Here is a 23,327-nt window from a genome sequence, read left to right as displayed (position 1 = left end):
TTTCTATGTTTTTGGGGAAGTTGCTTTTTCTTGGTATTTAGCGAGTCAGGAAAAGAAAAATCATTGGCGTTCACATCTCTCAACGCCTCAGGTAGGGCTGTGGCTTTTGACCAACAATAACGGCTGATCTTGTGGCCGATTTTGAACGCCTCTAACAGATATTGTGACACAGAGTCCCCTTCAAGAGTGGAAATGGAAATTCCAGCCTTGCCCTTTGCGAACTCTGACATAAACTGCGATTCTTTCGTTGCCAGGGCTGTCAGCACAGTAGCCAACTTTCTCATTCCCAGTTTGCAATGAGAAAACGGAGGCACAGGGAAGCGCAGTGACTTCCGGGATCCCGCGAAGAGCTCTTCTAGCTCCGGTAAAACTACATCTGCCGCGTGGCCTGTGGGGAGAAAGGGGGCGGCCAGAAAAGGGCCTCGACTCTGGAGACTACCCCAACCCGCCTTCAGGAGCCGAGAAATGGCTGAAGTCACAGCCACTGGTGATGGAAGGTGAGAAAGTCAGACCAGAGGCTGGAGCAGCAGTGCGCAAAGTCTGGATCGGCTGGTATTTCTAGGAAGGTTTCTGCAGAAGGGTGAGGGTCACGGCATCCGTCTGCACAGCAGGGGTGCAGACATTTTAAATGTTAACAGCACCCAAAGAAAATAGAAGTAGGAGGAGGAAGTGGGGCGCTCGGTCGCAGTGAGAGAAGGAAGCAGCTCGTCGGAGCTTCCCCTTTCTCCTCCTTCCCCGAAGCCCTCACCCCAGGCCCCTCTCCTGCTCCGCCCACGCATCCAGCCCCGGCCAAAGCCGCGCTTCCGCTCCCCCGGCCTCACCTCACCTCATTCCTGGGGGGTCGCTGGTGCTCGTTGCTGGCGTCCCTTCTGCCGTGCCCGCCCCCGGCCAGGGCTGTTCCTTCCGAGGGCAGACGGGCTCAGAGCTGGGGCTGCTTCTCAGGCGCGCGGCGGACTCGGGCGACTCCGAGGACGCTTGGGTCAGGCCGGCGCCTCGCCGACGCTGCCCGGCCACCAGGTGGCGCTAGAGGCCGACTGGGCGGCCAGCCCCGCCCCGCTCCCGTCCCGAGCAGGCCCGGCCCCGGCGTGGCCCCGCCCCCAGCCCGCCGTCGGAGCGGAGCCCGGATAGATGCTGGGACTTACCGCGCGCGTCTCCAGCTCGGGCGTGGTGGTCCCGACCGTCCCCGGAGTCGCAGGGAGTCGCCGCTGGAGAGGGGCTCGGCGCCCAGCGGGGACTGCAGGTGTGTGGCCGGGGCGCGGGGGCGCGGAGGGCACGCGTGGGGGCCCGAGGCCGAGACAGAGTTGCCCGTGGTCCGTCGGGGAGCCGTGCGTCCTAAGAGCATCAGCTGCGGCGGGTGGGCTGGACAGAGCCTGCTGTCTTCTGGCGCCGTGAATAAGGTCCACTGCCGGGGACGGGCTCCGCACACACGCGTGCCCAGTAATCCCGGAGATAGAAGGGCGTTTCGGCGACTGTCCTTCCTTATCTAAGTAGCCACTGCTGGCCGTGTCTGTGCGGTCCGAGCGTGGCCGCAGCCTTCTGCTGCCTCTTTTAAGGCCGCCCTTTGTCGTGGGGTCAAAGAGTCTGCCCTCCCGTCTGGGAGCTCTCTCGGTGAGCCTTGGCATCAGGGGTCCTTAGCCACCAGGACCTCTAGCGAGCGTGGGTCCCCAGACAGTGGCTGCTGTCAGCGGATTCGTGTTTACACCCCGGGTGTCCCCGTGTGACTCTGTGTGCGTGTGTGCATGTGTGTGCGCGTGGGCGTGCGTGCTGGCCTATCCCAGGCCTGCGGTAAATAAGCAAGAAGTTCAGGTCAGTAGGAGGAAGGAGATTGTTCAGAGGGAAAAGGAAGGCGAGATGAAAGCAGCAGGATGTGGTATCAAGTGAGTTACAAGCCTCCTGCAGAGAGGAGGGGTGGGTTTAGGCGAAATGAGGGCCAGAAGTAGGCCAGGTCTGCCCCCAGGGTCCTGTCTGGATCCCCTTCTCTTCCTGCCTGGGTGGTCGTTCTGTCTTCTCCTCCACACCTCCCTTCCTCCTGGCCTGGGACCACCCAGTAGGGCACTGGTTCCCAGAACTTGTCAAAACACACATTCTCCAGGCACCCCCTACAGCACAGCTTTCCAAGGGTGGGGTCTGCAGTTTGTATTTTTCTAAAATTTGAATAAGCTCCTGAAGTGATGGGGCTGGTGCCCTTGCTTGGGAACCCTGTGTGGTGTGGAAAGGAGGCCGGGGGCTCCAGCCAGGCCCGGCTGGCACAGGGAGACGCTCCCTGGGTGTCTGGAGAACAAGGGAGTGGGCATCTCGTGCTTACCTGCTTCCTCAGTGTGGCCACCGTGGCGTGGGTCCAGGAAGCCAGAGAAGACAGTTTCAAACGGTCCAGCTCTCTCTTCCTGCTTCAGGATACCCTCCTCTGCTTTCTGGAGAATAACTAGCTGGGACGGTGGGTAGGGACAGCTCAGGGTCTTTGTATGCCGGGCCTCATTGGGGTTTTAAGACCCCTGCCAATCTCTTAGGTGAGGGATGACAAATTATCTTCTCTCCACAAACTGTAGTGGAAGAAGACCTTCTGCCTCCCCTCCCTGTCCTCCCTCCCTCCCTCCCTCCCATGCACCCCTTTTCGTTTCTTTCGAGAAGAATCAGGTGGAAGCTAAGTGGGTGAAACGCATGTTTGGGGTTACTGGGAGGGTCGTGGTGGGGAGACTCCGCAGTGCAGGCTACTCTGTAGTCCCGGGTTCGTCGTTGATCACAAGTTCACTGGCTGAGAAGTGGGAGAAGGAGAGCCGGTCGCCTTTGCCTGGGCAGCCCGGCGTTGGAGGCCCCAGCTTGGGTTCAGACAAGCACTCAAATAGTGCTGACTTGGTCTTAGTTCAGAGAGGCTCACCCCAAGAAGCCGAGCTGGCCAGCCCTGTGGGACCTCTATGAACCAGGAGGCTTGTCTGGTGCAGCTGTGGGTGGGCTGAAAGCCTGGATCAGCTTCTTAAGAGAGGAAGCTTCTGGAGGGGCAAGATAGGGTGGTCGCCAGCAGCTCAAGGGCGAGGCGTGAAGTTTGAGTTTTGAGCTTCTGGCATAGATGGGGTGGGAGGCGGACAAAGGAAAGACTACATCTGACTTCTGCCCAAAGGCAAGATGAGACACTCCCACAGCAAACATATATTACATATTAGGATAGTCCATCAATTTGAAGATGTACATGTTTTCACTTTTTTTAACAATTCTGAAATCAAGATGCATCTTACCATCAATGGTGTCTTACCATTATAATAGGCAGCAATATTTCTTTCTTAATGGCACACAAAATAATGGTGCATCTTACAATTGATGGCATCTTTTTTTTTTATATTTCTTTTATTTACTAAATCAGAGTTTCTAAAACTGTTCCATCTGTCCTGCAAGATGTTCCGCGAAAAAGAAAAGGACTCCTGTCTAAAAGTTCATGAAATAGGAAACCCTATTCCTTCCTTAGAGATTTATCAAGCACGCTAGCACACTAAAGTGTATGAGAAGTCCTATAGTCGAAAAAGTGATTTAATTTTTTTTTTAACATCTTTATTGGAGTATAATTGCTTTACAATGGTGTGTTAGTTTCTGCTTTATAACAAAATGAATCAGTTATACATATACATATGTCCCCATATCTCTTCCCTCTTGCATCTCCCTCCCTCCCACCCTCCCTATCCCACCCCTCTAGGTGGTCACAAAGCACTGAGCTGATCTCCCTGTGCTATGCGGCTGCTTCCCACTAGCTATCTATTTTACGTTTGGTAGTGTATATATGTCCATGCCACTGTCTCACTTTGTCCCAGCTTACCCTTCCCCCTCCCCGTATCCTCAAGTCCCTTCTCTAGTAGGTCTGCATCTTTATTCCCATCTTGCCCCTAGGTTCTTCTGATCATTTTTTTTTCTTTTTTTTAGATTCCATATATATGTGTTAGCATACGGTATTTGTTTTTCTCTTTCTGACTTACTTCACTCTGTATGACAGTCTCTAGGTCCAATTGATGGCATCTTATTCAATTCTGTTAAACACGATGTGTGTTTTACAGATATGGGGGGATGCTTTCGATGTACACAGGTACACACAGAATTATGTCATTCTTGTAAGTGAATTTGCACACATCACTTTTTCCAGTAGCTCTATCTTCTAAACACCAAAACTTTTCATGGTATCCAGTTTTAAAGGAAATCTTTGTAAAATGTGTTGCTTGCCTTTGTAAATCTAGCACACGGTGTGTGATTTAATAATTTCTTGAAAATATCAAATGGTTCTACCTGCCATATTGTAACCTTGGGTCTGCTCAGGGCAAAATTTCTGTCATCTTTCTTTTTGTCCTTTCCCCCTGTAGCTATAATTTCATGGTGTTGGGCAGTGGGCTAAGTACTTCTCCATTTCCTTTAATCTTCACAGCCACACTCTGAGGTCGCTACAGCTGTTATCTTTATTTCGTGTGGGGGGGAACTGGGGGCCGAGACCACACGGCTAGGAAGCACCAGAGTTGGGCTGATGACCAGAGATGACCCAGCCCAAGTGGCAGCCTGTCTGTGCCTGTGGAGATCGTGGCTTGTAGGGCATGACTTTGGCGGCCTGAATGGTGGCCGTCTCCAAGTCTTTTCTGTTTGCTTCCAGGCTAGTGGCTGGGAGGTTATGGATAGTTGGGTTATCAGCTAAGTGACTTCCGGATAAGCGAGGTATAGCTGTAGCAAGGTGCATGCGATTGGAGGGTGGGGGCCGATGAATGGGAAAAAGTGGGTGACTGGTGGCACAGAGCAGACACTGGCTCCTTCTTGCGTCTAGCGGGTCTAGCAGTTGGGGCACACGGCTTTGAGCTTTAGAGTTTGTCCTCCGTGGGAGACGCCTGCCTCCAGCCTTCCCCAACTCCCAGTCCAGCCTCTCTCCTGTTGCCATGGTGATGGAAGGCAAACAATCTGAGCAAGTCGCTTTTCAGCTGCAGATCCTTCAGCGCTGCTCTCGCCCTCTGGAGAAGGTCCGTACCCCTTAGCGTGGCTAGCAAGGCCCCCTGCCCCCCAGCCCAGGTCACCCTGCCTGCTTCACCTCCTGAAGCTCGGGCAAACCTCTGTACCTTTGCACGTGCTCTTCCTTCCCTCCACGTTGCCCTTGCCCTTCCTCTGCCTGCCCAGTGGACCGTGAATTCATCCTTGGATGCCCAGCTCCAACCTCATCATCTTTAAAGTCTTTCCCAGCCCCCTCCTCACTCCATAGCACTGGCCGCCCTGTCCTACCGTCCTCACCGTGCCTTTCATGTCCTACCAGAGCACTGGCCCGTCTGGCCTGCAGGGTCTGACCAGTGACCTGGTGGCTGGCTCCCGCGAGCCACGTGATGCTCACACGGGCTGTTCAGCCATCACCACCCCAGGACCTCTCAGGTGAGAAATCCCCGCGTAGCAACGGTGGAGGGTGCCGAGTCCAGGGTGCTGTGAGGGGCAGAAGGGTGGGGTCAGAGGGAGTGGTGCGCTTTTCATTTTCATGTCCTCCAGAGTCTTGCTGCTGTTGTTGTTGACCTAGGCAAATGAGTCTGTGTGGTTTCCTCGTGGGGGGCAGGGCTGGGGTGTGACGACTAAAGACAGCTTCCAGGCTTCTGCCTCTTGTGGAGTCAAGGGACCGCGTTTCTGCCCGACTACTCCGCTCCCAGCCCTGTGACCCTGGGTGAGTCCACGTACGTCTCTGGGTGTCAGTTTCCCTGTCTCCCTCCAAGTGCACGCGAGAAGCTTTCCACGGCCCCTTCCTCACCTCCAACGTGCCGTTCCTCGGCTTAGCACTTCTGCACGGAGCACCTTCCGGGTGCCAGGCACGTGCTGGGCTCTGAGGATCCTGAGGGCGACAGATAATGTTCCTGCCCTCGTGGAAATTAGTCTAGTGGGCAGGACACTAGACACGTATCATGTAATAACAATCGTGACAATGATGGGGCCCTCTGAGAGTACAGAAAGGGAGCCCAGTATAGTTTGGGGGTTAAGGAGAGGCTTCCCTGAAGAAGTCACATTCCAGTTGAGACTTGAGAGATACAAAATAGAAGAAAATAGCAACGCTAATAAAAATAATTCCTAACACTGAGCAGACACATGCTAAGCGCTCTTTGGGCGCACCCTCTCAGGTATTCCTTTTGGCATGTCTGTGGGGTGTGGGGTCCTCCTCTCCTGCGAGAACCAGGTGAGATAACTCTGGCGTAGACCAGGGGCTCATCCCCTGTGCCCCATCTCCTCCTTCCTTGCCCCTCCCCCATGCTCCAAGGTCTGGCTTCACGACGTTAAGGCCATAAGCACTGTTAGGGGGCGCCTCCCTTTTCCTTTGCACTGATCATCGCCAGAGAACGTGTTTCCTTGCGGCTGCCGGGGTTCCCTGCAGGAGTCCCCTGCATTTGTGCTTTTATGTTGGCCATCCACAGAAAACCACCGCGTAGTCCGCTGGCCCTTCGTTTTGTCTGTCTTGGAGCTGCTGTCCTTGCAGGGTTAAGCAACCCTAATTTTGTGTATTCTCTAAGAAGTCACCTGTCCAGCCTTCACATCCTTCTTCTTCATCCCAAGTTTTCTTCCCAGGACCACGAAGTCTCTGCGGACGTACCTCTGGCTTTTGGGTCTGAGCATTCGTTCCTGAATGGCTTGGTGGTTTTGACTCTTGTCAGGCAGTTCTCCCCACAGCCATTTCCATGCGGCCGGGCTGAGGCCACCCACCTCCTCAGTGCATTTTCTGGGCGAGATCACATCCACACCTGCAGCTCTTACGGAAGAGTTTCGAACCCTCTCTCAATAACGGGCCTCTTTGAAAAACTGATAAAGTGATAGATCATCGCCTCCACCCCCTACCCGCCCCGGCAAAAGGCACGCGTGTGCGCACACACACGCTCTTGCAAAGTTTTGCGGAAAACCTCAGGGTCTTCTCAGACCTCTGCTGTCCACCAGGTGAATAGCCTCTGTTCTGGAAAACAGGACTTTCTCTTCACTGATTTCTTTGGCTAACCCCCAGCACGGCTCCACGCAGGAGTCAGCTGTTGTCAGAGGCAAGGTGGGGTGGCGATGGATGGTGAACACACTCAAGCTGCAGAGGAGGCCACTGGTGACTCCCTGGGGTGACCTCGGGGCTCCGCGCAGGGACCACTCCCGAGCCACGTGCACGCTTTCTGGGTTTATTGTCAAGTCTTGAATTCAGTCCGTTTCCAAGATGATTAAAGAACATTACTTTGGCTAGTGGTGTCCTTAAAAGAAGCCCTCTGGTCCGCCCCCCAACCAGGGAGCTAGATTTAAGGCTCCAGAGAAGCCAGAGACCATGAGACCGGAGAAGGTGTGTGTTTGTGCCTATTCGCACGAACAGACACCGTCCAGGAAGCAGAGAGGCAGCCGCTGCTGCTGTGTTTGCCGCAGATATTCTCATGGCCTCCCGCATGCCCAGGGGCTGGCGTGAGCCTGAGGCTTTGTTTCACTGATGTGGTCACAGCTCTTTAAGAGCGGACGCCTTGAAGTCAAGTGTCACGTGTGAAGGAAGTTTTCTTCAATTCCTCATTTCTAAGGATTTGTTAAAGCATGAATGGAAGTTAGGTTTGTCAGTTACAACTTGAAGCATCTACTAGGAAACTCTTGTATTCTTTCTCACCTTGGGATAGATTTGCATGACATGTTATATTATTAACTTCCTTCTGTTCTGCTTGCACTTCTGGAATAAACTCTACTTGGTCAAGGAGTTTTGTTCTTTCAGTACAGTGCTAGGTTTGATTTGCTGCGATTCCCTTTAGGATTTTTGCATCTATGCTTGCTGGTAAGGTCGGCCTGTATTTTCCTTTCCTGTGCTGCCGTTGTCAGGTTGTGATGTGCTGGTTATGTGATGTGCTGGGTTTGGAGGCATTTCATCTCCTCCTGCACCCTGCGGACAGCTTGTAGAGCTGGGAATGATCTGTTCCTTGGAGGCTGGGAGAACAACTCTGGTCTTAGGTCTTCCACTGCTGGATTCTTGGTTTCCCATCCCCCAAGCCTTCCTCTCCTTTTCTCTCTTCCTCAGTCCTCCCATGTACACACCTAGCACCTCAGTGCTCCCAAGTTGGAACCTGAGAGTCATCTTTGATTCTTGGGCCTCCAACAGTCAGCCAGTAATTCCCATGAGTCCCAACTTTCTCTGCCCTTTGGCTAAGGGAAGGCCCATTTCCACTCGTAGATGCTTCCATCCATCTGGAGAGCAGTTCAAGGCCAGGTGCTGTGTTTAGTGGGGATGCAGATAAACCACCTTATACCCGGAGAAAGGTAACCAAGATAGTGATGGCATAATACAAAGTGTTTGCAGAAGGAGAGATGTTTTTCTCTAAGAAGAGGCTGTAAGTGAGAAGTCATATCTATCTTTAGATGTTTGAAGGGCAACATCCTTTGGAAAAGGTGAAGACCTGCCCTGTGGAGGTCATTCTCCAAGAAGGAAAAGGGACTAGTGAAGGGAAATTATAAGGAAACAGACCTCAGCTCGCCACAAGGAAGATCTTGGAGAAAGTCAGACCAGATTAACAATGGAATGGGCGGCCTTGTGGTAGTGAGTTCCCCATTGGGAGAAGCATTCAGGGAAAATACATGTCAGATGTAGAAACTAAAGCCATGAGAATGGAGACTGAGATCACTTCATTTCTAAGAGTCGGTAGTTCTCCAAATCACAGTGGCTGTGTCATACTGGCTGTAGAAAAGTTGGTTGTTCTGAGAACATAATTTGAATTTAAGAAATTCAGTGGCCTTGAATAAACAGATCCCAAAGCTGGGCAGTTCCCTTACGAATCCCACAGCCCTGCTTCACAGCCCGTTTCCCCAGAGCAGAAGCCTGTTGGTGGTTAGAAAACCAGAGCCGTCCATGGTGAGACCCTGGGACCATGAGTGGACACCAGGGTTCTTGCCCACATCCTGTGCTGGAGAAGGGGCTTTTTGTGATGGTGGTGGGGGTCTCTTGTTCTTGGCTCCTTCCAACACCTGGTGAAGTAGACTACTTCAGAGTCACCTTCCTGTGTGGCTGTCCCAGATAAACTCTCAGGGCCAACCTACCCAACCAGGTTGGGCTGGGAATTAATGGCCTCTTGTTCTTGGGGTTTTCGAGCCAACGTTTTGTGGGCCTTTGCATTTTGCATTCACTTCTGTACTGACATCTTGGGAGTTTCATTTTGAGAAAACCCAAAACTCAGAGCTCTCCTTGGCCTGTTATTGTGCTTAAGAGAACACAGGGGGCTGTGGTGTGATGTTCAGGCTCCAGGATGGGGATAGAAGATGAGCTCTCTCATCCTAGCTGTGCCCCACTCACCTCCTTGTCTCTCTGAGCCTGTTCCCTCTTGGATCAATGGGCTCTATATTCTGACATCCCATGAGTTTTCAAAGTCTGCTGTCCAAGAGTACATCAGTAGGAGCTGCTCTGATGGGCTGAGCAGAGAGGGGACCCGCTCCTTCCTTCATGGTACCCACGTCATGGCGGGACTCGCAGAGTCTAAAGTCCTTCCGATCACGGCGGTGCCCTGCCTCCCTCTGCCCAGGCTTCTCTACTGGATGGCTTCCTCTGAGGTCATTGGTGGCCTTGTAATGGCAGATTCCAATGGCCTCCTCCCAGTTGCATCTCTCTCTGCAGTTTCCGTAGCATTTGCTGCCCAGCACCCCTTCCTAGAGCCTCTTCCTCACCGCGTACACCTCCTGGCGTTCCTCTGCACACTTCTCTTCTTGCCGGCCCTGGATGTGCTTAGCTCCCTCACCCCAGACCCTTGTCTCCAAGCCCATGCTGGTCATTTTCACCATTTCAACATCAACACACGCCCAGAGCCCAACTCTTCATCCACAGGGCAGGCTTCCTCTCCAGACTTCCCCATTTGGGGGTCTCTAGTGAAACCAGACTCCTGGTCTGGAGATGTTGCAGTCACCTCCGAGTCCTTCCTCCCTCTTCCGTCCCCGCTCTCCAGCCAGCTTTGATGGTGCTTCCTTTCCCCCAGGGTTCTCGCTTCTTCTCATTTCCCCATCGTCCTCCCGGCCACCCCACTCAGCTTTCGTCACCATCACCGTAGGCCTGCTCATGGGCCTTCCGGGCCCTGCTCTCTTCCTTGCTTCCCCAGGAGATTCTTCTAAAGAAACTCCTTCGTCACCATACTCAGAAGCCTTTGGTGCCAACCGCCTCCTAGGGAAAGTCCAAAGTCCAAGGTCTTGTGTTCGAGTTTCAAAGCTGAGTCCCACTCGTCGAATCTTCTCCATGAATCCGCACCCTCTCCTCCAGCCGGACTGCCTGACTCAGGTCCCCCGAGACCTGATGGGTGTTCTTACCTCTCGCATCCCCCTCCTGATGAGGAAATCTTCCCAACCATCCCGTTCAGTGCCACCTCCCGCCTGCAGGGCCAGCATCTGGTGGCGCTCAGTTCGTGTTTGGTGAATGAATGATTGCCTGGTACAGCAGCCAGTACAGAGGAGGCCTGGGTCAGCCCCGGTGGCTGATGATTGTGCATCTGAGATCTTTGTGGGCTTCAGTCATTCTCTGGGGACGCACCCTTCAGGCATCTCCCTGGATTCTGTGGGCATCTGAAGGGGCAAAGCCCTGTGTCTTTGCGCTCCAGTACAGGCGGGACAAGGCAGATGTCCTCCTCTGGGGGGCTTCAGACCCCAGAGACCCTGGCAAACTCCAGCTGCTAAGCCCTGGCTCCTTGGGAACTTCTGTCCCACCCTCCAAGTTACTCAGATTCAAGGCAGCAGCTCTCTAAGTCAGGGAGCTGGGAAGCCCTGGGGAACTGCCCGGGGACAAGCCACTCCCAGGCTGGTGACCCCGCCTTACGGGAGCCTGGGGAAGTGTCTGTTTGCAACATGGTGTTTACAAGGCAGAGGGGCTTCCTGTCCGCCTGCCAGGCAGGCTGTGGGGCAATCAGGAGCTGTGTCTTAAGGGGAGTGGGGCGATGAAATGCTTGGAGGATTTCTGAGGATTCTTCACACATCCCAGGGGGTGCCTGGCCGTGCTGACCCTGGAAGATGCCAAGGGTGAAGTGGAACGAGCTCAAGTTTTTAGACTGGGAGAAAATTAAGTATGACTGATAATTATTATTAATTTGCACATTGCCCTTTACAGCTTCTAAAGCATTGTTAACAAACGTGGCCCTGCTAGTCTAATGTGTGGCCCATCAGAGTGAAAAGCGATTCCCTTCGGTCACTCCCAAGCAGGGATGAGCTTCTTTTTCCTTTCCTTTTTTTTTTTTTTTGAAAGGGAGTTATGCTTTGGAGAGGAAAGAAGGCTTTCTGGGGCAAGGAGAGAGTAGTGGAAAGGCCTCCCCAGGAGAGAGAAGCTTTCCATTCTACTTCCGAGTTCATCCAAGGTGGAGAGTGACGTGCCTCTCTGTGCCCACCTGAGAAAGGGGCTGAGACTGGCCCACCCACCAACCTGGAACCAACCGGCATGGCGCCCACAAGAACACAGGCCTGTGTCCAGGGCCCCGGCTATCTCTGGTTTCCAACATAAGCACCTGGAAAGGTCTGGGAACGTACCTCATGATCTCTTGGCTCTGGGGACAGGAATACTCCAGGTTCTCTCTCTAGTGAGTGGGCGATCCAAAGATGGGGCTCACTCTCATTACATGACTTCTGAGGACCTGAGATTGTTTTCTGTGGTGAATTCTTTCTCTGAACCCGTTAGAAAAAAGATGCAGAACATGAGCTGCCCCTCCCCCCGCAGGGCAGAGGTGCAAGGGACACCTGTGCCATCAGCACATTAGCCTGCCGGTCATGGTGCGATAATCCTGGTTTGTGCAGGGAGGTTTGCTGTAAAGTGCAAAGGAAGAAAACAATAAGGGCACAGCCCTTGAAGAATCTGATACTCAAACCTCCTACTTGAAAGTGGCAGAGGTTGGCCTTAGGGGTGGGGTTGAGAAGGGAGGTGAGAAGTTGAGTTGAGCAGGGACTAGCCTTGTGTGGCATCAGGAAAACACATTTCTGAACAAGTGAGGCTACAGAACTCAGGTCCAAGGCATGTGAGCTGTTCGGGGGTCGGGAGAGGAGGTCATTCTAGAAGGCACCTGAGTCAGCTGGAAAAACAAGATGGCGGGGACGTGTGGGAATTGACAGAAGCAAGCCCTCAATACTGGGCCAAGTACTGGATGCAATGGATACAGAAGGAAATACCGCCAACTTCCCATTCCCCTTATCCTCCCTCCCCTGGCCCAGGTGCCATCACTGTCCCACATTCTCCCTGAGATGGGTGTAGCGGCTGAGAACGCCCCCTCTTGCGCCAGCCCTCATCCCTGCTGGGTTCCCGTCAAGGCTCCTGTAGAGGGAATGTTGGAGGGATTGGGTTGGCCTCATGGTTGGGTCCAGAGTTCAGTCCTCTCAGAGAGTCCCGTTGCCCCTCCTCCCCCTCCCCATCCAGTGCTTTTGAAGATGAGATTACTTCCCATTGACTGCATTACTCCTAAGACCTGCTCAGTAGATGGAGGTGGGAACATTATTATTTTTTTAATTAAAGACTTAATTTTTTAGCGCAACTGTAGGGTTACAACAAAATTGAGAGGAAGGTACAGAGATTTCTGCACATGCATAGCCTCTCCCATTATCAACATCACTCACCAGAATGGCACTTTTTTTTTTTTAACCAAGGATGAACCTACATTTTAAAAAAAACTTTTATTTTATATTGGAGTATAGTTGATTGACAATGATGTGTTAGTTACAGGTGTACAGCAAAGTGATTCAGTTATACCCACACAAGTATCCATTCTTTTTCAAATTCTTTTCCCATTTAGGTTATTACAGAATATTGAGCTGAGTTCCCTGTGCTATACAGCAGGTCCTTGTTGGTTATCTATTTTAAATATAGTAGTGTGTACATGTCAATCCCAAACTCCCAGTCTGTCCCTCCCCCCCCCCCCACCCTTTCCCCCTGGTAACCATAAAGAATGAACCTACATTGATACATCATAATCTTCCAAAGTCCATAGTTTACCTTAGGGTTCACTCTTGGTATTATACATTCTATGGGTTTTATAAATATATAATGACATATATCTATGATTATAATATTATACAGAGTATTGTCAATACCCTAAAATTCCTCTGTGCTTTGTCTATTCATCTCTCCCCCCCTCCCCCTCCCCCTCCCCCAGGAACTCATTGATCTTTTTATTATCTCCATAGTTTCATTTGGAGGACATAATTTTTCACTAAGCTATTTGATCTTGTCTAGGGAGGGAGAGTTTTGTAATATCCATACTTTATTCTCATGGTACCTTCTTATCAACCCATAAGAGATTATCTCTAATTCATTTACCAAAACAGTACCCTCTCAACCTGAATTGCTTCAGTGCTGGCCAGTTAATCCAGTTTGCTCTGAAGAATGTCTGACCTTTAAATAACTCAGTCACTGCTGCTGCCCACAGAGTGGGATACACAGAGGTGGGCACACCATATGGGAAATGTACGCTGCTTCTCTAGAGGATGACTTAAGCTTTACAAGGGAATTTTGGGTACATCATGTAGTCTCTATTTAAAGTCAGACCATAAAACATAGTCTACAAATTTGAGGAAAATCCCACCCGCTGTATCTAAATGACACAGTAATGGACAAACAAAAACATAATTTTGCTTCTTAGATAACTCAGTGTTGACTGAAATATTAGTAAGTATATTGGTGTTTGTTATTTCGGAGAGACCCAAAATGGTAGTGGCTTAAACAAGATAGAGCTTTATTTCTCCTTCATGTAACAGTCTGAGCATAGGTGGTCCAGACTTTACATGACAACTTCATAGGCTGGGAACCTATGCTCCTTCTATCTTGTTTTTGTCTTCCTCAACATGTAGCTTTCATCTCGTGGTGCATGGTGGCTACTCTAGCAATTGCCATCAGATCTGCATTCCAGCTAGCAAGAGGAAGAAAGAGGAAGACGGCAGCATGCTTATTCCTTTTAAAAGCATGATTTGGAAATTACACTTATCAATGTCTACTTATAGTCCATTGGCCAGAAGGTAATCAGGTGGCCACCCTTAGCTACAAGAGAATCTGGGAAATATAATCTAAATTTTCAAAAAATTATATTACTATAGAAGAAGGGAGAATGGATGTGGAAAGACAGTTATGAGTCTCATCCACATTTGAACTTTACTAGTTTGAGATCTTACTGAATCTTCACTGTCATATAACAGTTCTTTATCCCTTCCATTGTGCAGTAGCCTACCTTCTAAGCCCTATTGAAAACAGTTAATAAAAAAATGGCATCCTATACCAAAAGGTGGAATCAGCCCAAATGTCTATCTACAGACAAATGGGATCTGTACGTACGATGGAATAGTATTTAGCCTCGATAAGGAATGCAGTTGTGATATATGTTATAATATGGATGAACCTTGAGGACAGTACGCTAAGTGAAATAAGCCCATCACAAAAAGGCAATATTGTCTGATTCGACTGCTATGAGGTACCTAGTGTAGTCAAACTCATAGGGACAGAAAGTAGAATGGTGGTTATCAGGGGCTGGGGAAAGAGTAAAGTGGGAAAGTAGTGTTTAATGGGGACAGAATTTCAGTTTTGGAAGATGAAAACGTTCTGGAGGTGATGGTGGTGATGGTCACACAACACTGTAAATGTACTTAATGCCACCGAGCTGTATATTTTGAAATGGTTAAAATGGTAAATTTTATGTTATTTATATTTTACCACAATTTTTACCATGGCATGCTCTAAAGGATCAAAAGCAGAGTTCTCCGGCATTTTGGGAGAGGTGACCCCCAGATGAAGACCCTTGGCTCTCTTGAGTGAGGTTCTTTAGCCAGTGGTGAATCCATTTATCTTGTGACCATTCTGCTCACATTTTTTTTACATTGTCATGAGCCTGTAGCAGGATTTGCTAAAATTCAGATGTGCTGTTTTTGTGCATTTTCTTGTATCACCTGTTTAGTTAGTGAACTCCATTCTAGCCCCTGGTGGTCCCTGGACCCTTTCCTGAATGTTGTTCACAAACTGCCTCTTAACAACATGTAGACAGTGTTGTCAGGGGGGGAGCTGGCAGACTCAGAGACTGTAGTTTCCAAGATTCTACCGTTTTTTAAAGTTTTCCAAAATTGGGACAGCCTCTTCTAGGGTTTGTCCCTGTCTTTCTCTGTCTGTCTCACCCTCCGTCTTTCTCTCGTACATCTTTCATTTTCTCTGATCCTTCAAAGATTATTGGTAGCAGTTCCCTTTCACAACCTCAAGTTTCTTTATGACTCTGAGAGGTATTTATACTCATCTGCAATCCTCAACTCATCTTAAGCAGCGGGCGCCCTATTTGACTTCAGAGCCCTCTGTGTCGGCGGACCCTTCTCCTCCCAGGCTCCCCCGACCCCCTTGCTGGTGTGATCGTCTAATTCCCAAGGCCAGTGTGACACTCACCCATTGAAAATTTTGCGATAGCTCCACGGGGCCCTGGAGTAAACCCTTAAGCACTTCACTTGGCATGTAAGGCCGTTCTCAGTCTGACACCCCAGCCCGGGCATCTTCATCTCCCAACACCCGTGTCATGCTTTATCCTCCAGTAGTTCGGAATACCTGATCGTGCCCTGCAGGAACCAAGCTGTCTCACATCTCTTGCCTCTGTCCATTTTCCCACCCCCGTGCCTGAATCCCAGGGCAGCTTCTTCCTGTAGACTTATCTCGGGAGTTACCTTCTTGGAGAAGCTTTGCTAATTGACCTTGTCCCTCCTCCATCGCACCTGTCCCTTGTTAACCTCTGCAGGGATGCCTCACCCATTTCTAGTTGGAGGTTATTTTGAATGGTGCCGCTCTGAACTTTCTGGTGCATGTCTTTTGAGCGTGTACCCGGGGGTGGAATTGCTGTGTCATGGGGCAGGTTGTGCTGTGGTGGGTACTGCTAAACAGATTTCCATTTGGCAAGTGGCTGGACCAGTTCACACCCCACCTGCAGTCCTGAGGGTTCGGGTGCTTCACATCCTCACAAACAGTGTTCTCCATCTTTTTCGTTTCAGCCATTCTGGTGCATGTCTAGTAGCATCGCATCGTGGTTTGAATTTGCGTTTCCCTGGTGACTGATGAAATTGAGCACCTTGGCGTGTTTATTGGCCACTTGGAGATCCTCTTTTGTGAAGGGTCTATTCAAGTCTTTTGCCCATTTTTCTATTGGGTGATCTGTCTTTTTCATGTTTTTTTTTCTTGTTGGTGGTCCTACCACATTGCTTGGTGACCTTCAGAAGCCCATCTTCCCCTCTGACCATGAACTCCTTGAGATTTCTGGACACCCCCCAGTACCTAGTAAGACCCTCAGATAACAGACACTCAGTACATGTTTGCTGTTGACTAAATAAACCATCTTTGATCCATCCTTTCTGGTAGGATAACCGTTCTCCTTGAGAAAAAAGATGGAGGAAATAGCCACGGAGCAGTTCTGCTTTCTCTCCTGCATCTGTAACTGTGCCCCCATCTTTCCTGAGTGGCTAGCCTAATCTCTCCAGGTTTAGGCTCTGAAATAACACTATGGGCCCTTTTTGATGTCTTCTGTGTTTTTCTCAAGCCTCCCTTTTGTGACATGCTCACTCTCACTCTTCTGTGATTTTTCTTGGGGACCTCACTTCCCACTTTTACGCACACCCCACAAAGTCACGCTGGCCCCTGACATCCCCCCTCTTTTCTCTTTCATGAGACTCCGTAGCTTGCCGCCAGAATTTAATTTTCTGAGTTTCTTTCCCTGCTAAGCCATCCTCTCCGATTCCTGGCCTCTTAGGAGTCTGCTTCCTTAACGTCTAAGACGGGGGTCTGACTGTCTAGCATTTTCTTCTGGGATTAGCCCAAACTTTGAGGTGAGGTGCTCATTCCCCCCTGTTTTCCCCTCACTCCTATTTTACAAACCTTCCGTTATTCTCGGTCAGAATTAAAGACACAAGATAGAATAGTAGTTTTCCTCTTTGCTTCCTTGCCCTTCCAAGAGATGAGATGATCACAGGAGCAAGGCTTTCTCAGGTGGCCTGGTTTTAACCTAAGTCTCTAAGGAGACATCCAGCTGCCGTCCAGGTGAAGCACGCGGCCATCCCTAGCCTTGCAGTGGCTCAGTTCTGTGATTCATACGAGGAAAGTGGCATCCTCATCTCAGTCAAGCTAGTGTGCAATCCCACGTGCTTCTCTCCTGTTTTCTTTCTTCAGACCTCTTGGTCATTCACTTATTCATTCATTATTCGTTCATTCATCCAGCAAATATGTGCCAGGCACTCTTCCAAGTCCTCATGGAATGACATTCTGATGGGGCTGGAGGAGAGAGACAGACAATAAGCACATTATCGTTTATTATTTATATAATAAGTAACATGAGTAGTGTGTCAGCTGGTGATAAGAGAGGTGGAAAAATAAAGCAGCAGGTGCCAGAGGTTTACCAGAAGATTGCATTAAGAGCATAACATAAAGACCGGAAATAGTGAGGGAGTTAGCCAAGCAGACATCTGGGAGCAGAGCATTCCAAGCAGAGGGAACAGCATGTGTAAAGGTCCTGAGGCAGGTGTGTGCCTGGCATGTTGCCCTGGTCATTCTAGTCCACAGAATGTGGCAGCCACCACGCTGGTGTCAGCGAAACTCAGTATCTGAAATGAAGGACAGTGTATCAGTCATGTTTGTATCTACCACAGCATCCAGCAAAGTATCCTGTGGTCATATATACTCCATAAGAGAAGCTTCTATTTGAGTAAATGAATTTAGGTTGGACACCATTAAGGACCCTTTCATCTCTGAATTGGCTGTGATCATCTTAGTTGCCTGTTGGCTTGCACCCATCTCTGAGTAGCCTGCTTCCTAGCTGTCCCATCTGGGCTCTTCTGAACACATGGTCCGGTGGCTTCTGGTCATGTGGCCTGGTCTCTGTCAGGGTGTGGGGTCTACACTGGATATGTATGTTCCAGATACTATTGCTTGTAACAAACTACTCCAAAACAGAGTGGTAGAAGACTCTAACCATTTTAATATGCTCATGGATTCTGTGGGCCAGGAATTTGGGCAGGGTACAATGGGGATGGCTTGTCTGTGTTCAGCGATGTCTGCGGCCTCAGCTGGGAAGACCTGAACAGCTGGGGCCTGAAACCGTATATCAGAGTGCCTGCAAAGTGGCCACTCCACGTGGCTTGGGCTTCCTCACATCATGGCGACCCCAAATGGGTAGTTAGATTTCTTACACAATGACTCAGAGCTCCAAGTGCAAGTCTTCTAGTACATGAGGCAGTAGCTGCATCACCTTCATGGCACAGCTTGGGAAGCCACACAGTGTCACCTCCGCTGTCATCCATCGGTTGAAGCAGTCACAAGCCTGCCCAGGTTTAAGGGGAGGGAATTAGATTCCACCTCTTGCTTGGGGAAATGGCAAGCCTGCTTCGTAGGAGAGGCCGTGGGACGGGCGATGCTGTGGCCATCTTTGGAAAATACAGCCTTATGATGTGCCTTCTATTTCCCTGGGGAGGAATTCTCATTTTGTGTTGTCACTGGGCTGTGGTGGATTTTCAGATGTCTGCTTTGTACCCTGTCCAGCGTAAACTCTCAGTGTAAGAGGGTTGCTGGGACCAGCAGCCCTCCTCCTCCCGCTGCTTAGCCCCTGGACGGATGAGGTTCCCCAAGGCGCAGGGATGGTGGGTAGTCAGGCACAGAGCAGGTGCTCTGCAAGAGTAGCCACACCCCTGGGGCATAGCAGACGAGCCTGTGTAACTGTCATTCTTTTGCTCAGTCTGATAATGGTCTCAGGTCGGAGAATGTCCTTGTCCTTAAGGGATGCGTGCTAAAATATTAGATTGAACCATAGGAACTTGCTGATATCTGCTCGCGTTTAATATGGTTCAATCTAATATTGAGGAGTGATTTGTCATGATATCCGCAACCTGCACCTTACTTTCAAATGGTTCAGCAAAATATGTAGGTGTATGGTGTCGACCTGAGGATTGGGTCTACCCACTGGAGTAGTAGCCAAGTAGGAGTAAAGGCTGAAGGCAGAGGGAGGCTGGGGCACTTCTGTCCCCCTTCCTCCATCAGAACCCCTACTGGTAGCCTCCTTCCCAGCCCTGCCTCTGGGGGGGAAGGGGTGATGGGGGTGTTTCTGGTGGGGCTCAGTGGGATCTCTGCAGGGTGGGGGAGGGATGGCAGCCTGGGGCTCTTGAGTTGTCTGCTCCCTGCAACGCCCCACGCGCTCCTGACCGGAAATTCTCAAGGATTCAGACCTGCATGGGAGCAGCCCATCCACGTGCATCCTCCGAAAGGGTCCTCTGAGCCCCACGGATCTGCTGCTTCCCTGTTTCCCAGGCAGCATCCCGCTTCCGAGTGTCCTCGAGCTGCGACCTTTCGGGTGGCTCTGCCACATCCTGTGCCCGGGTACCACTCTCAAAGCACAGCCAGATGTGCAAATTCTGCGGCTGTGCCCGGGGCCGAGCGCAGCACAGCTTGCTTTTCTTGGAAGTCATTGGTGATTTGTTAGAAAAACAGGAAACATTGGGGCTGCTGGTGTACATTCTGCCCTTTTTGTTTTTGTTTTCGAACCGCTTTCATCCGTCTCAGTCTCAGGACGTTTTAAGGGCATTTACGCTCTACCCGGCCCTCCAGGCCTCCTCCTTGACATTCCTCCCCATCCTGTGCATCCTCTTTCTCTCTCCCTCTCGCCTTCTGCCGCCACCCTCCACCCCACCCCCAAGCACTGCTACGGGGAGGAGGCAGGTCTAGGGAACCACGGACACAGGTGCCGCATCTCGCTGATGTATGTAACTTCGGGCACGTGCTTCTGAGGAGTCTGGCTTCCCCGCACCTGCCCGTCTCCTCCTACCTCGTCCCCCACCTTTATCATGGTGGTTAGACAGGAAGCAGAGTGGTCTCTGCCCACCGGGACCTGCTGGGGCAGCTTCCTGCTGCTGACACACGGGGACAATGCGGCTGGGATGGGAAATCCTTCATCCCTCCTGGGTCAGACTGGAGCTGGAGGTGTCCTTGGAACTCACTTTATCTCTCTGGGGACACAGAGGCCTGGAGGGGACTCTCCAGGGGCCCCAGGTTGGATGCCTTGATTAAAGAGGAGGGACGGGAGGGAGTGAGGAGGTCTGGGTCCGGCTCTGGCCTTGCCCCGGATCATCCCCTCCCTGCCTGTGTCTCAGAAATGCAGGGGTGGGGCCTGTGGTCATTTTGAGCATTGGTTAAAGTGCCAGAAAGTGCCGCTGCTTCTTGGTGGCCCTTGGCGAGTTTTTCCCGGGTCTCGTCTTGTCAGGGGTGAGCTCTGAGCATGTCCGGTGGTGCTTGGCTTGGGGGTGTACTCGAGCCTTCTTGCTGTCTGTTCCCCACCCCGTAAGGTACCGTGATGGAGAGGCCCGTTTCCCGTTTTATGGATGGAGAAACTGAGGTCCAGAGAGGTTATGTGGCTTAACCACTGTTCTCTGCTCCGCAGGCAGCCCCACGAGGCGAGGCCTCTCTGCCCAGGGAGCCCCCCTGGCTGGGCTTTGCCCGGGGTTCTCAGCCGGTGCCTCTGCACCACGCCTGCAGCAGCGGCCTCCCCCTCTCCAGGGGGAACCGAGCTTAGGGGCTGCCCTTCTGAAGTCATATGAGAAATGTTATGTGAGAGATGAGAAACTCCCCAAACCTCTCAGGGGCGATGTTTGAAAAAGGCATTAAGGGAGAGAGATACGAATGGTAAGACAGAGACTAAGATGTGAACCAGCCCAAGAAACTGAAACACTGTTTAGGGAGCTTCCCAGAAAAGAAGCGGTTTTGAGGAATTCTGGGCTAGGGACGGAGAGTGGGTGGGAAAGCAACCCCTCCTCACACCAGGACTCCTGAACATCCAGGGCAACAACAGGTTCTGTAAGGGGGGGGGGGCAGGGGCAGGGGCAGGAGGGGTGGGCCCTCCCTCCTCTCCTGCCCACATTCCCATTCCTCCGGGTCCCACAGCTTCTGGGGAGCAGAGACTCTCACCCAGGGGTCTGTGAGCTTGGATGGGAAAGATGTGACATCTTTATTGTCACCCACCTCTAACTGAAGTTGAGTGTTTCCTGCCATGAAAAATGTAGGCAACAAACCAGTTACATTATCAGTAGCACCTGTGAACTGATCACCAGTAGAAATCCAGATGTTTTCCTATCACTTTGCAGTTGTTGTATGTACTGCAAACATCACTTATGCCTTTTATTACTTCAAAGTGATGCTAATGATTAGACCCACTGCTGGATTTTGTTATTTAATGTGTAATGAGAAGAACAGATATTACCGTGTTGAAAGTCTGATTACTGAAAACAATTGATAATTATATTTCAGTGTAATTCATTTCCTCTGCAGTCCCATGCATTTTATTTCGTGCGTTTTGCGTTTAGAACGTTATTCTGAACGGGGGGGCCTGTAGACTTCTCCAGTGGGTCTAGGGCATAACGAGGTTAAGGATACCCACTGTTGGAGCATTTAGGTAAAAAAATTCTAGGTGTAACCTGACAGCTGAGGCGGGCTTTGGTGTTAGGCAGACCTGAGTTGGCATCCTTGCTGCAGACCCTGAGAAAGTGGCTTTATCTCTCAGACCTATAGTTTCCTTATTGTATATAGAGGTAAAAGAAGGTCTATCTTGAAGGACTGTTCCATGTGCAAGTGCCGGGCAGGCATTGGGAACCATGGTGGGTAGTAGCTGGGGGTAGTGGCAGTGGTTTATTCAAGCCCATGAGACTCAAGCAGGATTCCTTTTTATTACAGAGGAAACTCCAAGCTAAGTTCATTTCTTATTATCCCTCATACAGAAGGGAAAACTGTATACCTGGATAATGCCTGTCATCTTTTTCTTTTGCTCTGGACTCAGAGCAGCTAGCCCCCAAGTATCCAATGTGAATCTTGGTCCATAAATTGAAGTATTTAAGAAATAACCACGTCCATGCAATGGAATAGTATTCAGTCATAAAAAGGAATAAGTACTGTTACATGCTACAACATGGATGCACCTAGAAAACATGCAAGGTGAAAAAAGCCAGATACCAAAGACCACATACTGTATGATTACATTTCTATGAAATGTCTAGAATAAGGAAATTCATAGAAACAGAGAGTGGATTAGTGGTTTTCAGATGATGGGGAAAGGAGAATGGGGAGTGACTGCTAATAGGTATGAGGTTTCTTTTTGTGGTGTTAAAAATGTTCTAGATTTAGGTCGTGTTGATGGGCATACAATATCATGAATATGCTAAAAACCATTGAAGTGTGCCCTTTAAAATGATGAATTTTTTTTTAATGTTTTATTTAATTTATTTATTTATTTGGCTGCACCAGGTCTTAGTCACAGCATGTGGGATCTAGTTCCCTGACCAGGGATCGAACCTGGGCCCACTGCATTGGGAGCATGGAGACTTAGCCACTGGACCACCAGGGAAGTCCCAAAATGATGAATTTTATGTTATGTAAATTATATACTATGACTAAGTGGGACTTATTCCTGGTATGCAGGCTGGTTCAACATGTGAAGATCAGTTAATGTAATTCATTACATTGACAGGCTAAAGAAGAAAAATCATATGATCATCAGTAGATACAGAAAAAGTATTCAACAAAATTTAACACCCATTCATGATAAGTTCTCTTAGCAAACTAGGAATAGAGGGGGAATGTCCTCAACTAGGTGAAGAATATCTATAAAAACCCTACAGCTAACATCATACTTAATAGTGAAAAACTAGATGCTTTCTCCCTAAGATTAAGAATGAGGTAAGGCTGTCCCCTCTTATTCCTCCTATTCACCGTTGTACTAGAAGTCACAGCTAATGCAACAAGACAAAAAAAAAAAAAAAGGAAATAAAAGCTACACAGATTGGGAAGGAAGAAATAAAACTGTCTTTGTTTACAGGTGACATGATTGCCCATGTAGAAAATCCCAAAGAATTAAGAAACTCTTGGAACTAATAAGTGATTATGGGAAGGTTGCAGGATACAAAATTTATTCAGAGAAATCTGTTGTCTTCCTATGTACCAGCAATGAGCTATGGGAATTTGAAATTAAAAATACAACACTATTTACATTAGCACCAAAAAATTTTTCACAAGATCTACATGAGGAAAACTACAACACTCTGATGAATGAAGTAAGGAAACATCTAAATAAATGGAAAGATATTCCATGTTCATGGATAGGCAGACTCAATATGCCAGTTCTTCCCAACTTGATCTATAGATTTAATGCCATTCCAATCAAAATTCCAACAAATTACTAATTCTAAAGTTTATATGGAAAGGAAAAGACCCAGAATAGCCAACACGATATTGAAGAAAAAGAACAAAGTAGGAGAACTGAACTACCTGACTAAAAGACTTACTCTAAAGCTACAATAATTAAAACAGTGTGATACAGGTGAAAGAACAGGCAAACAGATCAATGAAACAGAATAGAGAGCCCAGAGAT

The 23,327-nt window shown here is 49.7% G+C and overlaps 1 protein-coding gene across 1 annotated transcript in view; it reads left to right on the top strand.

Annotated features, from left to right (window-relative positions):
* Positions 1-1,116: 1,116 nt before the first annotated feature.
* PIK3R5 (phosphoinositide-3-kinase regulatory subunit 5) overlaps positions 1,117-23,327 on the top strand; it is a 71,699-nt gene continuing 49,488 nt past the window's right edge. Inside the window, exon 1 of the mRNA XM_059907378.1 lies at positions 1,117-1,240. The gene's annotated coding sequence lies outside the window, so the exon portion shown is untranslated. The remainder of the gene's footprint in view (positions 1,241-23,327) is intronic.

Source organism: Balaenoptera ricei, chromosome 20 (genome assembly GCF_028023285.1).
Source record: "Balaenoptera ricei isolate mBalRic1 chromosome 20, mBalRic1.hap2, whole genome shotgun sequence".
Lineage (NCBI taxonomy): Eukaryota > Metazoa > Chordata > Mammalia > Artiodactyla > Balaenopteridae > Balaenoptera > Balaenoptera ricei.
The sequence above is the reverse complement of the archived record's forward strand: the minus strand, read 5'-3'. Positions and strand labels throughout refer to the sequence as shown.